This window comes from Cavia porcellus, unplaced genomic scaffold, assembly GCF_034190915.1.
Source record: "Cavia porcellus strain 051 isolate PalLab524CR breed Dunkin Hartley unplaced genomic scaffold, mCavPor4.1 scaffold_19, whole genome shotgun sequence".
NCBI classification, from domain to species: domain Eukaryota; kingdom Metazoa; phylum Chordata; class Mammalia; order Rodentia; family Caviidae; genus Cavia; species Cavia porcellus.
In genome coordinates, this window is record NW_026947502.1 from 37,001,003 (window position 1) to 37,022,647 (window position 21,645).

The 21,645-nt window shown below is 43.9% G+C and overlaps 1 pseudogene; it reads right to left on the reverse strand.

Annotated features, from left to right (window-relative positions):
* Positions 1-11,701: 11,701 nt before the first annotated feature.
* The window catches only part of LOC100735845 (non-histone chromosomal protein HMG-17-like), a 38,033-nt pseudogene continuing 28,089 nt past the window's right edge, over positions 11,702-21,645 (reverse strand).

Genomic DNA, 21,645 nt, shown 5'->3' on the forward strand with positions numbered 1-21,645 from the left:
GAGAAACCCAGTATAAATGGGTTTTAAAAAGTAGGGGTAGACTCAGATAAGCTTGGTGCAACCAGAGAGACATTTCTGAGAGGTTCAGTACTTACTGCTATGAAGAGAGATTGTGGCCTTACAGAACTACATCAAAATGATAAATAAGAATAACAGTTTTCAAAAGTCAGGGGTATTGGGTATAAGAGGCAAAATTACAATTTCTTGCATTTCCATAGAAAAGCCAAAGAAAGGATTGCTTACAGACTATTATTAGGCAGCTGCTATGTTCCATCAAGTTGTATTCAACCCTATCTCATTATCTTACCACTAAAATGATGTTCAGAAGTGCCATTCTCCTCCTTAGATAGCCATCTCATATTATATAGCTTGGTGATTGGCCTGGAGTTTTCAGATTATTATTTTTCCCCCTATTTTTTAAACACTGAGTTCCAAAGTGTGGCGGGCTAGGAGACTGCTTATCAATTTCTTCCCTCTGTAGATTTTCCCAAGAAATGAAAAACAGCCAATACTGGGAGAAAATTTTCCTCTCAGATTCTAAAACTCCTAGGATCCCTAAATGGCATCGCATCATTTGCTGCAAAAATAGGGATTCTGAGGGGGAAAAGAGTAGCTCCTCTAAGAACTCAGTGCTGCATGACTGAAGATGCTGTGTGTTATTCCACGGATGTGTAAGGAGAGGAACTTGGACTTCTCCAAACCTGTAGCACTGATTGGTTTCTGTATTCCTCCCCAGAAGGCACCCATCTCTTAGGGTGGTATGAAGACTGTATTTTCCAAAGATGGCCCCAGAACTATCTCTGGCTGTGGCAGTGTGAACTTACCACTCCTGCCTCGAGATCTACAGAGTCTTTTGCTTTAATTCCCAGGTGCTCACTCCTGGGCGGGAGCTGTGACTGCTTTGACCAAAGGAACATGTAAGTTCTACCATGTTGGTTCCAAGGGGCAGACCTAAGTATTAATTTCTTGGCCCTGAAAATCTAGCTGCCTTGTGTACCATGAGGAGTACCATGAGTACTCCTCTTCCCTTCCCTGTTTACAAATGCTTCGTTTCTATTTCTTCTTTCTTTTCTCATCACTTTTTTCTTTTCTCTTCCTTCCTTTCCCCTCCCCTTCCCATTTGAATACTTTCTTCCTATTTTACAGTGTGGTGCTTATTTACATTTTCAGTTTCTCACATCAGAGAAATGATGCAGTATTTACACTCACATATCTGATTTATCTCACTTCAGCGTATGAGGCTGCACTGACCACTGTGCCCTTTGGACCACCCTTTGGCCTGGACTGTCGTGTCATGGTGCACTTTCTGCACACCCTGCACCACACAGACTGTCACTGGCTGCTGCCCTTGGAGACCTCCTCCATGTCCTGATCCAGTACTATTATTCATCTTTGGCTCCCACCCTTTCTTCCAGAACCTTGGACTGCAGCAAATTAGCCATGCTGGCTCAATGGGAGACTCAGGAACCCCTCTCCCAAACAGAAGACCTCAGCAGGCTCCAGTCAGTGTGGTGAGTTTGCCCCTAAAATAGAGGGTGGAAACAGGGGCAGTAATGAAGTTCCCTCCAACTATATGACCTTGGTGAGCTTGACAAGAGTGTGGGTGATTCCCTCCTCCACAAAGAGAACATCAGGCAGTTAAGAAGTGTGCCAATAAGGCCTCCCTCAAGTTGGATAAAATTAAAAGGGCTTATGAGACACCCAGTGACACAGTAGGGCCTCAGCCCAAACACTGTAGACAGGAAGATCTGATGAGCTAGATTAACCTGATGACATAGTAACAGCAGGAACTAAGGGTTGACCTACATTAATCCTCTTAGGCTAGATAGCCCAGGAAGAATCTAGGACTCACTCAAAAGGCCCTGCAGAAGAAATATAGGTGACTGGTCCCCCTCTACCTTGTGGTACTCAACAACTGGACAAACATCAATCACACAGTAGGACCGCAAGATACACACTAGCAACAGTTGAGGCTATTGGGATTGAAAGACCAAATATTAGCCCAAAAGGTGAAAATGGCACAATGAAAAAGCAAAATGAAACCTCAAACATCTAGTCCTTCAGGAGACAGGTGACATTGAAATAGAGTACTTTAAAAGTCATACCTCAGAAATCTCCAAAAAGATAGCAAATGAAATAAAGAAACAATCCACAAGGCTACAAATCAAATTAGAAATAGTTTCACATGTAAAGACAATATAGCCAGGGAGGAAATAGATTAAAAAATACAGGAACATCAGGAATTGATTGAAACCTTGAATGAACAATATAGAAAACAAATGGAATCTATGAGATAAATTCAAAGAGATATCCAAGAAACAAAAAATTCTATTGAAATCTGGCAAAATCATTTAAATGAAGCTGAGGACAGAATTTCAGACCTCAAGGACAGGATCCCAGTTAGCAATCATGAAAGGTTAGAACTTTTAAAAATAACAAAGCAGCATGAAATAACAATACAGCTGCTTCCAGATGACTCCAGAAGAAACACATAAGACTAATAGGCATCAATGAAGATACAGGAGCCTATGCGAATGAGATAGGTAAACTTTTCACAGAAATAATAGCAGGAAATTTCCCAAACATGGAGAAAAAAATCAGATATACAGATAAGTGAGGCATATAGAATGCCAAACACTCACACCAACATAAATCTATACCCAGACATATAATAATTAGAATCAGAGACATACAACATAAAATAGAATACTAAAAGCTGTTAGAGAAAAGACACAACTCACCTATTAAGGAAAGCCCATCAGAGTCATGGCAAACTTTTTCAGCACAATCCTCAAGTTAAGAAGAGCTTGTAGTGATGTATTCATGCCCTGAAAGAAAACAACTTTCAGCCAAGACTGATGTACCCAGAAAAACTGTCTTTCAAATTTAATGGAGAAACAGGATACTTCCATGACAAAGAACAACTGAAGAAATTCATGTTCACCAAACCAACCCTAGAAAGAGTATTGAAAGACGTACTAGAGTTTCTGATGGCAGTGAGTTCGAGGCCCATGGCTGAGGCCGGGTTGACTTAATGGAGCTACTGAGGGTGGCTTTGGCTTGGATTCTGGGGGACCTGGCAGTGGGAAACTGGATCCAGGGCTTATCATGGAGCAGGAAATCCACTGAGCTTTTTCACCACAGCCCTGCCAGTACTTGCTCTCGATTGATTTTTTTGATAATAGTCATTCTTTCTTGAGTGAGACAGAATCTCATATTTGTTTTAATTTACATCTCTCAAATGATCAGGAAGAGAGAGAAAGAGAAGAAATAAAAATTAGAAGAGAAGAACAACAACACAAAAATTAAAAACAATGTTTATACTCATAAAAACAAAAAGAAATAGAAGAAACAAAAAGACAAAGAGAAAGAAAATAAAGGAAGAAAGAAAAGAAAAAATTGTCCACTCCAAAGTGTCTCAATTGCCACTGGTAGACAATGTGTGGAGGGAGCGGTATATCTCACTGCTGCCACCTTATCTTGCCCTTCTGTGGGCCTCTGCCGTGTCTGCCTACATTTCCCATGATCCTCACATCTACCTACATTACCCATAATCCTCTCCTGCTTATGGTATATATCCAGATGTGACGATGACCTATCAGATAGCACTCTGTGCCCTCTTCCTGCCCCATTGGCCCACCTCCACCCTATATAAGTTGTCACCATTTTCAGAATAAATGAGACTTGATTGGTACCTTTCATCTTGTCTCCGTCTCTCTCTCCTTTTGCCCAGCCCCCCCCATCTCCATCCCCTCTCCAGGTGAGGCCCACAGACTGATCCGCGGGCCAGATCAAGTGGCGCCCAATGTGGGTTCAACCTGGCACAAGGGATATCGACGTGAGACCGTTCATGGGAGTAAATTGCTGGCCAGCATGACTGTTTCAGGACTTTGTCCCTGTGATCCATGTGGATGGCCACCTTACATTTCTCCTGAATCACGGTAGGTGAATGGGATTGGCATGGGGCAAGCACTTAGTGAACACAAATTGTTCGTAAATGGTCACAGGGAGGCACTCAAGGTTAGAGGGATTAAGGTAAAACTAAAGATTTATTACAGTACTTTCAGTTTGTGTATTCTGTGTGTCTCTGGTTCCCTCTAGAAGGCTCCATTGATTTAAAAAGATGGCAAATAGTAGGAGATGCTCTCAAAGACTATTATAGAGTTTTTGGTCCGGAAAAGGTTCCGGTAACTTCTTATGCATATTGGACTTTAATCTCTGAGCTGCTGATGCAACGTCACACAGATCCCCAGATTGCAGAGACACTTGCTCAGGGTGAGGCTGCATTATCTGCCTCCCGCAATTGTACCCCACAGCCACCAGACTTATTCAAAGCACCCAGCTCTCCTGGCTCTGTGGTTCTTGATATTCTGGAGCCCCCTCAAGATGGCAACTTCTCCCCCTCTGGAGACCCCCCAAATGGAGACTTGCCACCATTTCCCCTTTCTGAAGCACATGGGGGCACTCAAAATGGCACCACCATTCAAACTGGCTGCCAGCACTCCTTAGAGCTCGGTGCTGCCACACCCCCTCCATCATAGAAGCCTATATATCCTGATCTTTCTGACCTCCCAAAGATTAATTGGTCACAACTAGTGGAAGAGGCTATTCAGTAGCAGGGTGAGAGACCCCCTTTTGCAGCCCCTGCACTATTTGTCGATCCTAACTTAGTGACAAAAGGCATAACAAAAAAGATAGATAACCCTCCATTTGGCTTCCAAAAGCTGCCTGGTCCACCTCCTGATCTCCTTGATCTAGAGACAGAGATCCATTATTTACAACAGCGGCTTTAATTAAAACAGGAGAGACAAAGACTCATTTTACAACTTCAGTTGCTAGATGTAGTCTCTTGTCCCCCTTTAGATGCACCAACAATGATGTTCCCAGTAACAGAAATAACCCACCCTCCAAAAATAGATACCTTAAAAATGGCACCTCCTTTACTGTTTCCGGTAATGAAAACCATTCCAACTGGCACAGGTAGTGATGACTTACAAAATGGCAGAGAGACAACTCGATATGCCCAAGATGGTGCCAGTCCACAAGATGGCGGCAGTGAAACAACTAAAGAGAGGGGAAGACAAAAAAGACAAACTAGATGCGGGGATCGATCCCCCAGCCAGGAACATGGAAGGGATAAAACACGGGCCATTACAACAACTAGGGGAAACAAAAAAAGACAGCCACCGCACCTACAGACATGGGATATAGAAACTGATAATAGTGAAGAAGAGAATGATTCTGACCCACATGATAGTGATACAGACACAGACCCACCACCCCTAGTGCCAAGGACTAGTAGGACCCATACACCATTCCCAGTAACTGCCCTAAAAGAATTAAAAACAGCAGTATCCCAATATGGTCCCACGGTGGCCTTCACCCTTGCGGTTTTAGATTCCTTAACCCAAGGCTAGATTACACCTAATGATTGGAAGGATTTAATCAGAGCTACACTTTCCAGGGGTAATTATCTTCTCTGGAAGGTGGAATTCTAAGACCAATGTGAACTTTTAGCTAAAGATAATGCTAACAGGACAAATCATTATATTCTTTCCATGTTAACAGGAACAGGTCGATATGCTACACAACAAGCTCAAATGCGATATGAGGCAGGCCTTTTTGTTCAGATCACTCTGGCAGCAATCAAAGCATGGAAAAAGCTCCCTTCTGGTGGAGTTGCTTCCTCCCTTACAAAAATAAAACAGAAACCTGAGGAACCCTTCTCTGATTTCGTTGATCACATCTTACAGGCAACTGAGCGTCTCTTTGGCATCTCCGAGGACAACTCTGACCTTGTTAAACAATTGGCTTATGAAAATGCTAATCCTGCCTGCCAGGCTGCTATCAAACCACATAGAAAAAAGGAGGATCTCTCAGGTTATATTCGCTTGTGCGCTGACATGGGCCCTGCCTACCATCAAGCTCAGGTCACAGCTGCAAGTACAGCTGCAGCTGTAAAGGAGATCCTCCTCGCACACAAGCAAGGAGGGAAAATAAATAATGGCAAATGTTTTAAATGTGATCAGACAGGCCATTTTTCCAGAGACTGCCCTATGGCCCAAAAGTCCCAACACAATAACCCCAAACCAAAACCCACAAACTTATGCCCGAGATGCAGAAAGGGATATCATTGGGCTAATGAATGCAGATCAAAAACGGATGTAGATGGCAACCCTCTCCCCGAGCAGGGAAACAGGAATTGGGGTCAGCCCCTGACCCCCTACCCAGGACAAGCCCCCGGGGCTATGTTTGTCCCACAACAAAACAACCCAGCACAAAACAATCCATCTCAGACCTCCTCCGCGCCACACCAGGAAGCGCAGGATTGGACTTCTGTTCCACCTTCAACACAGTATTAACCCCAGATATGGGTGCTCAAGTCATCCCTACAGGGATTTTCGGACCCCCTCCTCCCAATACATTCAGGTTGATACTTGGACGTGGCAGAACCATATTTAAAGGGTTACAAATTTTCCCCGGGGTCTTAGACAGTGACTATACAGGAGAAATTAAAATCATGGCTTCTTCCATTTCTGGTGTCATCCCTTATTAAACAAGAACAACGTATTGCCCAATTGGTGCTGTTGCCATTGGTTCAGACTCCCAACACTGCCATGGCTTTCTATAAAGGAGACTCATCTCTTGGGTCCTCATATGTATATTGGGCCCAATCTATATCTAAAGATAAGCCTCTTATGACCTTACAGTTAGATGTAAAAAGTTTTTCAGGCCTCATAGATGCAGGTGTTGATGTGACTATTATTAAAAAGGAGGACTGGCCCCTCACTTGGCCCTTAGAGACTTCCATGACCCATCTACAAGGAATTGGACAATCAGAAAGCCTCCAGTGTAGTGCCAACCTTCTCATATGGAAAGATCAAGAAGGCAACCAGGGACACATACAGCCTTATGTTCTAACAGGACTTCCTCTTAATTTATGGGGCAGAGACTTACTTACCCAAATGGGAATAATTACGGGTAGCCCCAACAGTATAGTCACAGCACAAATGCTCAAAAATGTATTTCTCCCATATCAGGGCCTAGGAAAACAGGGCACAGGCATTAAGGCCCCCATCTCCCCTGTCCCCAACCTAACAAAAGCTGGCATAGGCCATTTTCAATAGGGGTCATTGACACTCCGGTGGCCCATGCAAAGGAGATTACCTTTTTGTCAGATATACCTGTCTGGGTCGATCAATGGCCCCTTACCTCTGAAAAGCTTGCAGCTGCATGACAGCTGGTGCAGGACCAGTTAGATGCAGACCACATTGTCCCTAGTGACTCCCTCTGGAACACACCTATCTTTGTTATTTGAAAAAAGTTGGAGAAATGGAGGCTGCTACAAGACCTTAGGGCAATAAATAAAACCATGATTTTAATGGGACCCTTACAGCCAGGCCTCCCTTCACCCAGTGCCATCCCCCTGGGATTTTTTAAAATTGTCATAGATCTTAAAGATTGCTTTTTTTCTATTCCCTTACATCCAAATGACCAAAAGCGTTTTGCCTTTAGTCTTCCATCAATTAACTTTAGAGCCCCTATGCAAAGATTCCAATGGTGTGTCCTTCCACAAGGAATGGCTAACTCCCCTATGCTATGCTAGTCTTTTGTCACTGCCGCAATACAGCCAGTCAGAGATCATTGGCCAAATATATATATCTCCCATTATACGGATAATATTCTCGTGGCAGGAGATAGTCGAGACTAGACTTTACAGTGTTACCAGGCACCACAAGCTGCCTTACAAAAGGCTGTGCTCCAAATAGCCCCTACCAAGGTCCAGCTTACTGATCCATATACATATTTAGGTTTTCAGTTACAAGGCACTCAGGTGTTTTCTCCAAAGCCTCAACTAAGACTTGATGACCTTAAGACACTTAACAATTTCCAAAACTCTTGGGAGATATTAATTGGCTCTTACCCTATTTAAAATTGACCAAACATGAATTACAACCCCTTTATGAAATTCTTAAGGGAGATATTGATCCAATCTCCCCCTGTGAATTCACACCTGAAGCCAGAAGAGCTTTGCATAGAGTAGAAGTGGCTACTGCTCAACAAACTGTTTCCTTCATAGATTACAACAAACCTTTACAACTCCTCATTTTAGACACAAAACTTTCCCCCATGGCAGTATTTTGGCAACAAGCTCCTCTTATGTGGCTTCATTTGTCAATTTCCCCAAAAAGGGTCCTGTTATCCTACCACCAAACAGTCTCTGACTTGATAATCAAAGGCAGAAAACAAGGAAAATGCTATTTTGGTAAAGAGCCAGATGTCATCATCCAACCTTTCACCAAAGATCAGGTAGACTGGCTACTCCAGACTATCGAGGCATGGCCTGTTGTGCTAGCCTCCTTCTCAGGGACCATTGATAATCATTATCCTCCAAATAAGTTAATTGATTTTGCTAATCATCACCCATTTGTATTCCCCAAAATTACAGCTTCACAGCCCCTTTCTGGTGCCCCAGTGTTTTTTACTGATGGCTCCTCCTGTGGCAAGGCTGCCTATGTAGCTCAAGACAATGTTTTTACCCTCCAGACAGACACCTCTTCTGCACAGCTGGCAGAATTGCAGGCCATCCTGGCAGTTTTCACTGCTTACCCCAACCAACCCTTCAATTTGTTCACCGATAGTGCCTACCTTGCCCAGTCTGTCCCATTATTAGAAACTGTTGCAACCATATGTCAAGCCTCCCCAGCTGCAAATCTGTTCAGGCAGTTACAAGAGATCATACAGCTCTGCCACCATAAGTTTTTTATTGGCCATTTGCGAGCCCATTCTGGCCTCCCGGGCCCTCTCACTCAGGGAAATCATTTGGCTGATATTGCCACATGGACACAGGTCTTCATGACCACTCTGAGCCTATGGATGACTCCAAGATATCTGAGGCTCAACAGGCTCACCAGCTATGCCATCTCAATGCCCAGACTCTCTGCCTCCTCCACAAAATTACCCGAGAAAAAGCCAGACAAATTGTAAAAAAATGCCCCTCTTGTGCTATTCACTTGCCTGTTCAACACCTAGGAGTCAACCCAAGAGACTTAATCCCCAATGCCTTCTGGCAGATGGATGTCACTCATTTTAATGAATTTGGCAACTTAAAATATATACATGTGGTCATTGATACCTATAGTGACTTCATCTTTGCCACACTCCAGACCGGAGAGGCTACCAAACATATTATAGCCCATATGCTATCGGCCCTCTCGGTTCTGGGATGCCCCCAACAGCTCAAAACTGACAATGGCCCAGGCTACACTAGTACCTCCTTCACCTGATTTTGCAAGTGCCTTGGTATTCTACACATCACAGGTATATCTTACAATCCTCAAGGACAAGGTATTGTTGAATGTGCACATTGCTCCCTCAAATCTACCATAGATAAAATAAAAAGGGGAACTTGGTACCCAACCCGAAGGTCTCCTAGAAATATTCTTTCACGTACTCTCTTTATTTTGAATTTTCTAACCCTGGATGCCTCAGGCTGCTCAGCGGCATCTCGCTTTTGGCACACGCGGACAACAACACAATTTGCATCTGTATTATGGAGAGATCCCCTAACCAACACTGGGCCAACACATGGCCCAGATCCAGTCCTTATCTGGGGACGAGGTTCCATTTGCGTCTACTCCCACCAAGAAAAGGGAGCTAGATGGCTCCCCAAATGGCTTATAAGACAAGTTGATACACAACAAACAGACAAATTAATACAGGCCTCTTATGCACCCAGGGATGATGTGGCCTCCTGAGGCTTTTTCTCTGTGCTCTTTTTACAGAAAGATGCTGACCCTGAAGATCTCATGGGCAGTCGTTGGACTTCTAACACGATTATACCTGTGTGCAACGATTGATAATCCCCACCAACCTTGGAAGTTGTCAATTATTCATTGGGACGATCAAACGGAGGTTATAACCTGGGTAGGATCAGGAAATCCAAATTTTAAGGTCCAGTCCTGTGTCCTTGTGCCCATTAATCCATGCCAAAATACATTGCCAGTATATTTTTGTCCCGCTGCAGTAGGAGGCAGATCATATTGTAATTCTCTGGGACAATATTATTGTTCCTACTGGGGCTGTGAAACAGCTGCTACAGGATAGGACCCCTTCTGTATTGGTCAGGGTTTTACTAGAGAGAACAGATATAACCCAGAATATACAGAAACAACAAGATTGGCTTACGATAGTCAGTCACAGAGTCTGATGAGGAAGCATGCAGAGGGTGTCTATGCACTGGAGGCCGAAGGGTTCAATCCAAGATCTCTGGAGTTCACCCTAGTGTCTTGTGCAAGTCCACACCAGCAGGCTGATGGGTCCGCGACAGAAGGCCGAAGGCTCTGTGATGAAAAGCTGAAGAGTCTACGCTGGGAAGCTGAAGAGTCTGTACTGGAAGCCAGGAGGCGAGGTCCAAACTAAAGGCGAAGACTGGAGCTTCTCCCAAGAATGGCATAGATTTGTCCTTCCTCCGCTCCTTTTATACCTCGAGGTGATAACTCACCCTGGGGTGGGTCTTCTTCTATATCCTTGGGTGTAGAATTGCTAAACCCATTTAGTTAGCTTCTAACTGTCTCAAGTTGACACAATCAATCAACCACTAGAATCCACCCCTTGTCAACTTGGCAACCAGACACATTTCTTTAAACTAGTTCCAGATACACAAACATGCATATAATTGTGCCTAACATGTTATGACTGTCCTTCATACAAACGAAAACACATTAATTCCCCTACCAAAATACACAATGTAACTTTTCTTTGGTTGATGCTTACTCCTATCAGTTCATAAGCTTAACATTATAACACAAGTTTAACAATTCCCAAAACACAGCATTACGTCTAACAGTATGTTACATTGAAACCATATTTGGGGAGAAGTAGTAATCATAATCCCCTTTTCTGTAACTGATCATGAGGACGCAGCTGGTATTTAGAACTACCCATTCTGTATTTCCTTGGCCTTCAGCAAGCACCTCAGCAGGTCTCGGTTCTTTCCCCGGTGGAGTGACCCATACTTTCATTCCTGAAGGTTCTGGACCACTTGTCACTTTGTCTGGATTAGGTTGCTGTAATTTTCCATTAACCTTAATGACAGGGCATGGTAATACTAAAAGGCGCCCTAAGGAATCTCCTGCACTCCATGTATATTCTTCCTTTCCTCCATTGTGGAGTAGTAGTCCAACTTCCCCTTGGTAGTCTGGGTCAATCACCCCTGACAACACCGTGACTCCTTTTTTAGCTTGTTTCCTCAGAGGCAAGAGGAGACCAAAATGACCAGGGGGAAGTCTTAGCTTCCAGTTCAATGATACAATTGTCGTGCTTCCTGGTATAAGCCTTCCCCTCTCTGGAACCAAAACTTCTAGTCCAGCAGAACATGAAGTCATGGGAACAGGAAACAAAAATTTTGCTAGTGGATCACTAGGGGTGATGGTGAGTGGCACCATTCCTACTTCCACCCCTTGATTCCTGGACCCATGAATCCTGGCTATGGGAGACACAGTGCCATATAATGGATGTTGATTCAAAGCATATACAGCCGGTTGAAGTACTTTACCCCAGCCTTGCAAACTATTGCCACCTAGCTGGCATTGTAACTGTGTCTTCAAAAGGCCATTCCATCTTTCTATCAATCCAGCTGCTTCTGGAGGGTGAGGGACATGGTAGGGCCAGTGAATTCCATGAGCATATGCCCACTGTCTCACTTCTTTAGCTGTGAAATGTAATCCTTGGTCAGAGGCAATGCTATGTGGAATTCCATGACGGTGGATAAGGCATTCTGTGAGTCCACGGATGGTAATCTTGGCAGAAGCATTACGTGCAGCAAAGGCAAAGCCATATCCAGAATAGGTATCTATGCCAGTGAGGACAAAGCACAGTCCCTTCCATGATGGAAGTGGTTCAATAAAAAGGGAGGAGATGTAGGGAATGGCATATCTCCCTGCTGCCACCTTATCTTGTCCTCCTGTGGGCCTCTGCCACGTCTGCCTACATTTCCCAAGATCCTCACATCTGCCTACATTACCCATAATCCTCTCCTGCTTATGTCATATATCCAGATGTGATGATGACCTATCAGATAGCACTCCATGCCCTCTTCCTGCCCTGTTGGCCCACCTCCACTCTATATAAGTTGTCGCCATTTTCAGAATAAACGAGACTTGATTGGAACCTTTCGTCTTGTCTCTGTCTCTCTCTCCTCTTGCCCAGACCCCCATCTCCATCCCCTCTCCAGGCGAGGCCCATAGACTGATCTGTGGGCTAGATCAAATGTGGGCTGACAGAGTCCAGTTCCATGTCAGTCAATCTCAGCCAGCTGACAGCAGCTCCATGGCTGAGTAGAGGATAATCCCAGCAAGCCTGCCACTATTTCCATTAAAGTTCAGGCGGGCTCCAGTCATGAGGGTGAAAGCAAACCTGCGCAGCACACAGCACTCTTTGCGTCCTCTGTAGGACACAAAACTCTTTTGAAGACCACTAGTTGGAGCCAGCAGCCACCGGTCCTGAGCTCAGCTGGCCCTTCTCCAAAATGGATAGTTGCCCTCTCTTGCTGGATACCTACCTGGGACAACTTATCAGTCACTGAAGTCTGCTGTGCCCACCACACCACCCCACTGGTGTGCTTCCTCAGGGAGGCTTCTGGGGTCCCCAGCCTCTGGGGTTGCAGCAGTCCTTGTGTGTCTGCAGATCCAAGCCACTCCTTTCAGGCAGTGAGCCTGGGCTCAGAGACAAAGCATTGCCTGCCTCTTCCTTCTTCTTTGTTGACATTTCTCTTTTTGCTCTCCCTATGGACTTTAATTCTCACTTCAGATCTTTCCTAGGTCTCCAGGATGCACTTCCCTCCTTCTCTCTTGTTGCTCTATTCCAGTGTTTAGGCACCAAATCTCAGAGAGGCTCTTTCTCTGCTGCTCACTACTTTACCATCCTCCCAGAAGTTTCACATTTAGCATATTGTTTAACACTTTTACATGAGCCAACCCTTTTAGGAAATAAAATTAAAGTGGTAGAATTATCCTTTAATCTGAAGATCCACAATCTAGAGAAGGAAACATTACTCTTCTGCAGGACACCATCTCAGTTCCACTGGCAAGCTGGGTTGTCTGACATATTGGTGTTGAAATCAAGTGTTGGGAGTCAGGTCCTAATAACTCTTTGAGCTAAGGGAGTTAGGTCTATGTTGATGGCTGAGAGGGACAAGAGGACATGAAAGTGAATTTGAATTTTCCTTTACTGTGAGGTATTTATGCCATCATGACTGTGTGTGTCAACATCAGGGAATCCCTCCTCCTGAGAGGCAAGAGGAGTCTCTCAGAACTAGCAAGGAAATGTATTTTCCCCACATCAATCTGGTTCTGGAGACCTTCTATTCGTGAAAAATGTTTCTTGCCAAAAAATAACAATAGTGTGTTCCATGTGCTAGTAACATAACTTTTGAAGAGTAAAACAAAATTCTGCATTTTCATAAAATTTGATTAAAACAGAAACATCTCAAACTGTACAGTTCCTTAGAAAATAGTTAACAAAAATACATACACTTCTCTTGGCATCGTCAGCACTTTCAAATTTCTGTGCCTGGTCTGGTTTGTCATCTCCATTTTCTGCAAAGCTGTCTCTATCCTTGCTGGCATCAGCTTTCCCCTCTTTCATTTTGGGTACCGTGCTTCCCTTCTTGGCAGGAGTTTTTAGGCTTATGCTCTGGCTTTGGAGGAGAAGGTTTAGCAGACAACATTGCAAATGTCCTCAGTGGTTTGCCCTTCACCTTGACTTTATGTTTTTTAGCAACCCCTTCAACCTTTCACTTGGGCTAAGTAGTTATGGCAGCTGCATGCAGGTGATGGAGATAAAGAGGCAGTCGCCCATGACTTTGATCCAGGGGTATCCTTCACATTGCCCCCTGTTCTTAAGTTTCAATCACAGTGAAACATTTGCAAAATAAGGCCTTGCTGTCTCCCTGAATAGTCCATGGACTGATTGTGTTTCCTGGTGATATTGTTTGACTTTGTCCCTTACATACCACTTATTGCCTATAAACTACAGTTAAGTGTCAGACTGGGTTGATTGAATTGATTTTTTATTTTATTTTATTTCATTTTATTTATTTTTGAGACAGGGTGTCACTTTGTACTGCAATAAGGCCTTAAACTCACTAAGTAGTCCAGGCTGGCCTTGAACTTGCAGCCATCCTCCTGCCTCCACCTCTCAAGTGCTTAGATTACAGGTGTGCAACACTATACCTGGCTAGGATTGATTAAATTTAAATTGAACAGTTTTTTTTTTTTTTTTTAGCAAGAATATCTGGTAGGTTACACAGTACCATGTCAGGAGACCTATGTCTGGTCGTCCTGCCTTTTTGTTTGTTTGTTTAGTTTGGTTTGGGACAGGGTCTTGCTGTATAGCCCAGCAGGACTTCAAATCCATGATCCTCCTGCCTCAACTGCCAGGCGTGGAATTCTAGCATGCGTGGCTGTCCAACTTAAGAGGTACTGAGTCCCTTGGTGGGTTTAGGTAGAAGGATCACCTTCTTTGGTGCAATTGCTTATCTACCTTCTATCTCTTGTTTTCATCTACTGCTGATTATTCAGGCAGGGCTCCTGTATCCCCATAAAAATACCACAGGGATGAAATAGTTTCTTTCATTGCCAGTGTTGCTCCCTCTTTTCTCTCTCTTGCCTCAGCAGAGTGCAGTGTGGGGGTGTTAACGTCAATCAGCTCAGGGCAGTGGGAGTACTCTGGGGCTGGAGAGCTCCCATTTTGGAAGGTGACTTTCTAGCACTTTCTGTACTGCTCACAGGCATTGCTTTCATGTTCCAAGATGACGGGCAGTGTTGCTGCAGAGATGATGTTTAAGTACCTCACAGTATTTAGTAGAACAATAATAAGTCAGAGAGGTCCCTAGAGCTGTCTGTTTGTTTCATTTTAAGGGTAATTTCTTTTCTGTGCTTTGCAAGCCATGAAAGTGTTACTGTGTGGAGAATCTTACAGTCACATTCTCTTATGTTCAGAGACACTGTTGCATATTTTCCAGTATGTACCAGGAGTCTTTGCAGTCTCTTCTTCAATGCATAGGGTGCTTTTCTTTTCCATTTCTTTTATTTCCTTAATAACAAAGACTAAAATTTCTGTTATTTTTTCAGTTTCAGGAAATTTTAAACTATTATATTTTTCCTAGTGATAACTCTTTTTCTTTGAAAAATACGCAGCTTCTTTAGAGATCACCCGGACAATAACTGACCAGCAAAGATAGCTTTTGCAGTTCATTAGAGTCACACTGCTTGTTTTGGGGTTTTTGTGTTTTGTTTTGTTTGTACCAGGGATTGATCTCATGACCTCATACTTGCCAGGTAGGCACTTATGCTACTGAACTAAATCCCCAGCTAGAGTCATACTATTTGCTGATAGTGTTTTTCATGTTTTCATCACTGGATCAGTTTTTAGAGGATGGAATACAGTGTACTGTACAGGAGTAGTGGTGAACCTATGACACACATGTGACTTGTTTCTCTTTTGAGACAAAAGATGTTAATATATAAGTTGTTTTTTCTATTCTAAGACGTTAGTATTCAGGTTTAATTTCACTGTTGGAACTTTATGAAAAATAAGTAGGTATTAGATTGCAGGTTGGGCACTCATCTTTAGAAAGTTCCCCATTGCTGGTATAAGGAACATGATCCAGACAAAATTCTGAGCAGAGGAAACATCCTGGCCATGGGACCCTGGGTCTTTTGCCCTTCCCTCTTCCCCTCTCCCCTTGCCTCTTAATGCTGTTAACTACTTTTTTTTGCTGCGTTTAATTCTTCACCCTCATCACCAAGGCAGAGGACTGGATTTGTTTTGTTTTCTTGTCTTTTCATCTGCACTGCAGACATTGAAATACAGCAGTTTCTAGCAAGCATATTTGGCTCAAAAATATTCTCCAAATGAGTGGGTGATGGTTGCTTGGATGGATTGATACGTAGGAGGCTTGTCACAAGAAGAAAAATACTATCTTCCAAGGCAGACAATGGTTTAAAAGTAAAGAGGATCAGCAAGGGAAGCTTTCATCACTTCAGAAAGACCCATGGAAAATGCACGTCTGGAACCCATGGTCATTTCTCTTCAGTCTTGTGGTCTTTCTTCTGTTTCATAAAGCGCCTCAATTTTCCAATTACCCGGGCTGCCCCACCTTAGGATGATGGTAGAAAAGACGGTGGTAAGATTGGGAAGAGGAAAACCTTACTCTTGGGATCTTGAGTCCCGGTTTTAATCCCATGCCTGGCAACTCTGCACTGAAGACCTCTGTCTTGAATTGGACCCTTGATCTGGGACTTGGAATCTAACAACGGTTGATACATTGTGTCAACTTAAAAAGTTTAGAAGTTTAACTAGGTGACTCGGCAGGGGGCCAGGGTCCTCACTTTGTAAACATCTTGTGCAAGAGGAGGGCATGGAATTGGTGTGAGTGCTACACCCTCTCTAGGGGGAGTGGTGGCCTGCTTACAATACAAAGGAGATTAGAAGCTTGCTCCCTCCACTACTCTTGCTACTTTTGCTGTCTTCTGCTGCCTTGAACTATTGTCTGTGTGCCATGCTGCTCTGCCTTAGAGCCAGCTGATTATGGACCGAAACCTCCACAAGCTGTGAGCTAAATAAACCTTTTTTCCCTAAATTTTGGGTATCGAGTATTTTGTCTCAGCAACAAGAGAAAAGTAACTAAGACAGAAGGAAAAGACTGGTTCCAGAGAATGTCAAAGGTTTATCATGCCTCTTCACCTCTGGGTGTGTGTGTGTGTGGGTGGGATTGTACTCTTTCTTCTCTTCTAGTTTTCATTTTTGACTGAGAGTTTTTGGTTGTTTCCTCACTGACAGCAACTATCTCTTTATTCAAGACTTAAGGGACTATTTTACCTTCACAGGAAGACCCAGGACCCAGGTTAGGAGGCTGGATCTTGCTGCAAGTACAGTTCCCCACTTCCCCATCCTGGGGTGGTGTAGGTGGTATATGCAGAGATGCCAGTGAGTCTAGGCAAGTAGGGAATGTGGAGAATCCTCAGACTGCTCAGAACTGAACATCACCTTGCAGGGACACAAGGAAGACTCACCATGTGCTTAGTGGCTGATGTGATCAGTCCTTGACTCAACTGCTGGAATCAGAATAGCACCAAAGAGCTCATTGGGTTCAAATTCTGAGATGTATAAAACACAAGCACTTGATACTAAGCCTGTATATGTGGCTAATCAGTGATTCCCAAATTTGGCTCTACAAAAATCACAGAAATAGTTATTTAACATCACTGAGGCAGTGTGACATCGTGTGTCTCCTGGTAGGGTTCCCACTATTGTCATTTGCATGATTCCTGCCAAAAGTGTTCAGCCAGGATTTCATCATGAGAAAACCAATCCAGAGGGTCATTCTGCAAAAACAGCAAAAATGTCTTTGTTTCTAAAGACAGAAAAAGGAAAGAAAGGTAAGGTTAGAATTAGTCCCAAAGAAGACTAAACATATTCTTGCCTGGCTCGTAGATGAAAAAACAAATACTAAGGCCATTACTGAAACAACTGGGAAAGTTTGAATACAGACTGCTAGTTAGATAATAGCATTGTAACAATGCTAAATCTCCCAAGTATGATAGTTATATGGGAGCTAAACCAGGAATAGCTTTGTGTTTAAATGGAACGGTTCTGGTTTCTCAAATGAGCAACTGTCTCCAGCAGCTAGCCAGAGGCTTGGAAAGAAGGGCACAGCAGGGAGCCTACTATTCCTGCTGATGGATGAAGGCCATTGCTAGCAGGCATGGTGAGAAACTACAGAAAAATTAAGCCATGTCCATCTGCATTGTCCATCCTGAGAAATGCTCACACCTGCCCTGCCCATTCAGAGGAGCACAGCCACATTATTTAGGCCCCAAATTCCTCAGGGCAGCAAACTCTTCCCCTCCCCTTTAAATGTTTTGTTCTCCCTTGCTTCCCGCTGATTACACTCTCAGAACTCAGCCCACTCCCATGGCAATGATAAACAGCCATGGTTGCTTCTACAGAGCTTTCTCAGGTGTCTCTCTCCTCTCTATACCATTAACATATATGGTGTCAGGACCCAGGATAGGATACTAACATTTAGAGGGACTTCAAGCCCTGTCTTGAGCCCCTGGTGCCTTAGAGAGGCCCCCGTGACTTGGCTTCTCAGACCTCTCACTCCAGATACTCCTTACCAACTTCAGTTTGGCTAAGACTTCTCCCTCTACCCTCTCCATGCATTCATACCCTCTCACATTTAAGACTTTCCTCTCTGTTCTGGCTCCTTCCTCACTAACTGCTTCTCTCTGCCTCTGCCTCATAGTGGGGAGTGTGGAGCCCAGCAAGAGCCCAGGTTGTATGCCACTGGCCAATGCAGCACACCTTTTCCCTCAATCGACACCTTTCTCCCCACCCCTCTGCCTTGAGGCATGTCCCTGGAGCGTGGCCATGGGCCACAGAGCCCTAGGTGAGCCGCACATTTGTCAGTGCTGGGCTGGGGGCATCTCAGGTCACATAGTTCCCACCTGCACCTGGCATGGATGGCCCACTGTCCTGAGCCTGCTAATGGCCCTCACAGTCCTGGCAGCATTGCATAGTAAGCACATGGCATTGCCATAAAAGGAAGCCAAGGTCCAACCAATGCTCTAGACCACAGTGCCTAAGTGCTCAGTCCACTGTCTGTACAAGCGCACCCAAGTCCAGCTTGAGTAAGGAAAACATAGACCTGTGCTCTCCTTGACCTGTAACACTGGACTCACATGTACAGTGGGCCACACCACTGGCAAAATCACCTCTCTGTCCCCAGCTATGACATCCTCTGGCTGACCCATGCCATGCCAAGCCCCCTGTCTCTGTTATGAACACATATGGTTTGCCTGGCTCCTCAAGTGAGCTGGTCTATACTGGCCTGAGCCCATCCAGGGCCACCTTCTGAAGGGATGCTGCTGCTTATATGACTGCAGGCCCAGGTGCTAGGGCTCAGGCTGCCCAGGTGTTAGGGCTCGGGCTGCCCAGGCTGCAGGGTGCTCCTTTAACCCTCCACCATATGCCCTCCCAACTTGCATCTCACCACACATCTGGTGCAGGCTACCGTTTTACCTTAGTCTCCTCTTTCTCCCTTTACAAAGTTGTGAGAACAAAAGACATAGGCTGAATCCTCATTCCTGTCTCTGTCAGAGCTCTCCTGGGTTAGCCGATGTTTGAGCTTTTTTCTTCAGATTTTTAAAACCTGTTTTTTTCCAAATTGCCAAAGGTTCATTTTAAACTCCTTAATTGGAGACCATCTTTCCCTCCAGGAGGTTAAATTAACGAAGTTTGCAATAACAGTTTGCCTTTACCAGGAGACAACAGCTATCAGAAAACAATTTACTGCATGTACTTTACATCTGCTAACTAAGACTAGCATAGCTGATCTTCTATGCATTTAACAAGTAAAGTTTAGAGACCAGAACTAGAGAGACAATTGGGCTAAACAGCAGGCAATATTTTGGTCCTGGTCCTCCAAGGTCAGTGGAGACCCAGGACATGAGAGAACCTTTTTCTGCAGGATCCTACCACTTTGGTGAGTTACCCAATCTCCTACACAGGGAGGCTCCTGGACCCCAGAGGGCAGAGATCAACATGTATACAGTGTGCCAAAGGAGGGTCACCAAGAAAGAAAAGTCTCTCATAGTTTCACAGAAAGCAACATAGTCAAGCGAGACCACGACTCATCCTGGCAGTTGACAGTGACAGAGCTGAAAGGCTCTGCACATGATTCCAAGTGTAATACCTGACTTGATAGACAGCAAGAGGTCAATTTTTATTAACACAGGTCTCATTTTAACCTGATCTTAAACACTCTGCAGACTTGTATAATCAAAAGAGATAAACTTTTTTTCATCTGTCTGTGTGCTTCCAAAGTAGTGGTTATTCAGTGTAGATTACACTTCAGCTTACCTCTCTCTTTTAAATAAAAATAGTAAGACAAACCACTCCAAAAAATCAGAGGACCTTAGATAGTCTGACAGCAGTTCAAGGGGTACTTATACAATTATAAAAGCTAAATATTGTGTGTATGTTCCTGATAATTTTGCTAATATTTTAATGAATATTCAAGGTATTAAATGACAGGTTAATGTCACGTTGGGTTCTAAAACTTCCTGGATCTTCTCCTTAAGCTCTTGGGGAGAAGTTGTTATTGGATCTTCCTGATAAAAATATTTTTTGGTTATATCCATAATATCCGTGTTGATTTTATTGTTTGGCCCACGCTTACTTAACTGTTTCTTTGACTTTGACTCCTCTAGACTTAAAGCTATATGCCTACTCAAGATAAGAGAACCTGCTATCTATTAAGGGCCTTCAGATAGACCCTCTGGAGACTCTCTAGTTGCCAATCACAACTGTGACCCCCTTCAGCCTGAACCACCCAGAATGCTCATCAACCCCTCCCCCCATGGCAGTTCAAAATACCTCTTCAGAAGAGGGAATATTATCAACAGGTAAGTAAGGCAAAAATGTAGCAGGCAACCAGGCAGGACTGGGCCTTCCAGAAAGTCAAGACAAAAATGTAAAAACACAAAACTGGCCAGAGACACATCAGTTGGAAGCCAGGTCTTAAGATAAAAGCAAAAGGACCAGGCCTATGTAACCCCTAAGGGATGATCTAAGCACTTTACTTCTATAGGCAAGACCTTATATTCCTGTTTTATGTTTTCTGCATTTAGATTTGCTTAAAAAATGCAATCTGATGGACTTTGATACTTAGACAGGATAAGTTTAGAAAATGCTCTAAAAAGGGTCTTCTTATTAAATCTAGTTTATATTTCGAAAATATGCATGCATATTAGTAAATCACAGGATTTCTTCCATCATTTGAGCTTTTTCTCTTATTTCATATGCATATAAAAACTGATGGATATGCTTTTATTGATTTATAAATCATGGTTGCTAGGTGACAAATATAAGGAACTCTTAAAAACTTCACCAGTCTGGTGCAATAGGGTTGACACCCTTTCCCACACTCATTTTTAGTCATTCCTACCTGTCCCTCTCCTCGTTTAGGGTGAGACATCTTAACCATGTTGTCAGCTACTTTGATCATCCCTGGGATGAAAGCAATGATTATAGCCACTCTAATGATGCCTTCCCCGCCTCCCCAAAGCTTCCCCATTTCCCCTCACTTCAACCCCAGGGTCTGGGACGCTTCCATCCCACTGCTGGCTTCATGCTAACACCTGCTTACCATCCTTGTGAAGCCTAACCACTCCTACCCTAACCCCGGACAGCTTCCCATCCCTGGCCCAGCTTTGTGGGGACTACAGCCTATTATGTGTTACCTATTGTGACATGGTCTCTAAATCCCCATCAGTTCCCCTTACAACACTCCCATTCTCCTGGTATAAAAGGCAAGATGCCTCGTACAAGGTTGGTAAAGGTCTCTGTGCTATCAACTAGATTGTCCTTCCATGTACCCCATGGTGCCTAGCCTGTGTCACCAAACAATTCCTCTCCTTTTTCCATGTACTAGGGTACTTCTGCCTCTGGGTTCCTGGCTTTGCTCTCCTTGCTAAACCTCTCTACAAACTTATAAAGTGATAAATCACATGACTCACTTTTTGAGGATGTCGCCGTGGGCTCTAGGTCTTCAGCTGGATTCTTTGAGTCTCGTAA